This window comes from Suricata suricatta, chromosome 4, assembly GCF_006229205.1.
Source record: "Suricata suricatta isolate VVHF042 chromosome 4, meerkat_22Aug2017_6uvM2_HiC, whole genome shotgun sequence".
Classification (NCBI taxonomy): Eukaryota; Metazoa; Chordata; class Mammalia; order Carnivora; family Herpestidae; genus Suricata; species Suricata suricatta.
In genome coordinates this window covers 133,250,965-133,255,067 of record NC_043703.1, presented here as the reverse complement: position 1 = coordinate 133,255,067, position 4,103 = coordinate 133,250,965, and positions in this window count along the sequence as shown.

Genomic DNA, 4,103 nt, shown 5'->3' with positions numbered 1-4,103 from the left:
AAGAAGACACCAAGAAATGGAAAAACATTCCCTGTTCATGGATCGGAAGAATAAACATTGTGAAAATGTCATTACTACCCAAAGCAATCTACACATTCAATGCAATCCCCATCAAAATTGCACCAACATTCTTCTCAAAGCTAGAACAAACTATCCTCAAATTCGTATGGAACCACAAAAGACCCCGAATAGCCAAAGTAATATTGAAGAAGAAAACCAAAACGGGAGGCATCACAATCCCAGACTTTAACCTCTACTACAAAGCTGTCATCATCAAGACAGTATGGTATTGGCACAAAAACAGACACATAGACCAATGGAATAGAATAGAGAACCCAGAGCTGGGCCCACAAATGTAACGCCAATTAATTTTTGACAAAGCAGGAAAGAGTATCCAATGGAAAAAAGACTGCCTCTTTAGCAGGTGGTGCTGGGAGAACTGGACAGCAACATGCAGAAGAATGAAACTAGACCACTTTCTTACACCGTACACAAAAATTGACTCAAAATGGCTGATGGACCTGAATGTGAGACAGGAAACCATCAAAACCCTAGAGGAGAAAGTAAGAAAAAACATCCTAGACCTCCACCGCAGCAATCTCCTACTCGACACATCCCTTTCCATATTTGTATCTCCCCTTCCCAATAGTGAAAAAACTGGCTCTCATTATCCTTCACATATATCACATTATATATTACATATATACCATGCATACATATATACATTATAAATATAATGGTGGCTGGGCACAGGGGTCATGTTCTTATCATCTCAGAGGGGCACTGGATAGTTGTAGGCCATGGCCTGGTTGATCATGGTGGCTACTTGGTGAAGGGGCTCAGTGGGGGCAGAATTCTAGCGAGGTCCCTGATGGTGCAGGCCACAGCAAGCCCTGGCTTCCCGGTTCAGGAGTTCTTGTAAACACAGTGAGTCCCCCAGCCATCTTGATCCCAGTGGTAGTGGAAGCCACCATCATCACCATTAATCCCAGAGTTTATCAACCTCTCTCAAAAAAATCCCATACTCATTAGTAGTCACTCCCCATTATCCCTCATTTAGCTCCCAGAAAAATGAATCTTCAGGTAAATAATAGGGAAAGAATATACTAGCAGCACTTCCAATTTCTGCAGAAACAATGGAAGGAAAGAAAGAATGGTATTCATGTTCTGGAAAATGCAGAGGCTTCTCGAAGAGCACATGATAGAGGAAAGGGATCCAGCTGGACTCAGGTTTCTGCAGCATCCCAAGCAGCTCCTGTTAAGGAATCTAATGAGAGTGAGTTTTCCAGTTGAAAAAAATGTATAAAGACCAGATGTGAACCTTCCGTCAGGATAAGTTTCACAGCTGAAGTAATTTCATAGTAGAGGCAGTCACTGTGAAACAGGAATGAAAAACCTACTCATGAGAGGTAAGAGCAGCTGTGATGGAGCAAATTTCTGTGTATTTTAATAAGATGCAGTGTCTCAAATACTTTTCCTGAGCTAGGGGATGGGATGCCTCGAGGGATTCACATTCGATGAATGCTGAGTGCCTAGAAGCCCTGATGCATTTGGATTTCCTCACACTAGTGGAATGGCTACCCTGCAGGCTGGCTCTCAATGGTTAAGTCTGAAGGAAAAATGGAACAAAAAGATTGCAAGTGTTCAGTGAGAGGTCCACTTCCTCCCCAAGACTGATGTGTTCCTCCAAGGGATGGATGAAACTCCTGTCCTTCCTCCATCCCTATATGTAAGCATCCCAGGGATGGAGGATTGTATCCGTTGGTGAATTTGGGACCAGGGAACTAGAATGCATATTTCATTATTCTTTGAGAGCAGGCTTATCCATAAAACAGGAATTCCATGTTGCTTTTTCATGCTGAGCAAAGTGAGTGTTTTAGAAACAATTTCTGTCTTGTGTAGTGCCCTTGCCTGGCTCAGTGATGGTCACTTGACCATTGAATTCTGAAAGTCAATATTTGGAGCCCACCCTTTTTAAAAATATAAACCAAATTCTTCACATTTCATCAATATTAGATGGTTATTTTCTTCTCACTTCCCAAATGGTTTTGTACTTTTGTAGAGAATAGTTTATTACTGGGACACTCCAACATCTATTTTCCCTAATTAGTATCCCAGTGTTGAACTCTCTGAGGCCCAAGTTACTCTAACCTCAGAGCTCATTTACTTTTTAATTTTCAGAATTATGAATTCTCTCACATCATTTTTGGGTTCCTATCAAAGTATCTTTCAACGTGGCTGTGTATATCTGTGTTAATGATATAAATATACTTTCTCATTGGGGACCTGGGTGGCTCAGGAGGTTAAGCGTCTGACTCTTGATTTCAGCTCAGATCATGATCTCATGGTCATGAGATTGAGCTCCATGTCAGGCTCCACATTGGGCATGGAGCCTGATTAAGATTCTCTCTCTCTCTCTCTCTCTCTCTCTCTCTCTCTCTCTCTCTCTCTGTCTCCCTCTTCCTCAGTCCCCTACCTTATTCACACTCTCTTGTTCTCTCTCAAAATAAGTATATAAATGAACATTTTAATAAAAATAAAAATACTTTATCATTGCAGTGGTTTTGGTGCAGTGTTATTAGTCTGCAGCACAATGCGGTCAAAACTGGAATCCTCACCTGGTTTCTGTTGTTTGTCATTCTTTCAATATTTTAACATTAAAAATAATCTGTTCCTTATTTATACCACTGTAATTAAATTTCTTTGGTTTTGTTTTTCCTTATATTCTATCCTGAGTTATAAAATATACTTACGTGGGGCTTTTGTTCAATATACTAAAATATTTTCTTGCATTATATAATTTAATCATCTCCATACATTTAAAACATCATTACACTACTCTAACAGTGTAGTATATTCCATTCAAACTTCTGACTTTTTCTCTATTCTCTATGTCTCTTCCATTTATTCATTCTTTCTTAAACATGGGCAAATGGTAATGACAGGCAGAGTCCTACAAAGATAGGATTCACTATTGCTTTTTATTGGTTTTTTTTAGACTATACTTTTGACAACTGAATGTATTCACAGGACAACCAATTAGTGTTTGATATTGACAAAATACCATTGTGTTTAAAACAAGATGCACAAAATATTCAGCATACAAAAAAATGAGAGTATTTCTTGTTGTGAGAGAGATTTAAAAAATTTTCTAAGACACTTGGGGCACCTGTGTGGCCAGTCGGTTGAGATCATGATCTCATGGTTCATAAGTTCAAACCCCACATTGGGCTCTGTGTCGATAGCTCAGAGCCAGGAGCATGCTTCTGATTCTGTTTGTCCCTTTCTCTTTGCTCCCCTCCCCCAACTCGTACTCTCGCTTTCTCTCTCAAAAATAAATAAACATTAAAGTAAATATATACATATAAAATTTCCTAAGACCCTTAAAAATCAATATGTAAAATGAAATAAACTCATCCATGTACATTAATTAAATGGGCATAATCATTTTAGAAAGCAATTTGGAGAATTATACTAAGATTCTAAAATATGCACATGCTTTTCTCATTTCTGGACATTGTTGTGAATAAAACATTTTAAATTTTCTAAAGAAGACTTTATTCATAATGATTTTTTTGTTTTTTTTCCATTGTGAAACATTTATTAAATACATACTACATTTGCTAGAGAATCAACTTCTTATATTTTATTTTTTAAATAGTTTATAGTCAAATTGGTTCCCATATAACACCCAGTGCTCTTCCCCACAAGTGCTCCATCACCACCACCTCTTTTCCCCCCTCCCCCTTCCCCTTCAACCCTCATTTCATTTTCAGTATTCAATAGTCTCTCAAGTTTTGCGTCCCTCTCTCTCCCCAACTCTCTTTCCCTCTTCCCCTCCCCCTGGTCCTCCATTAGGTTTATCCTTTTCTCCTGCTAGACCTATGAGTGCAAACATATGGTTTCTGTCCTTCTCTGCCTGACTTATTTCGCTTAGCATTACACCCTCGAGGTCCATCCACTTTCCTACAAATGGCCATATTTCATTCTTTCTCATTGCCATGTAATACTCCATTGTATATATATACCACATTTTCTTGATCCACTCATCAGGTGATGGACATTTAGGCTCTTGCCATGACTTAGCTATTGTTGACATTGCT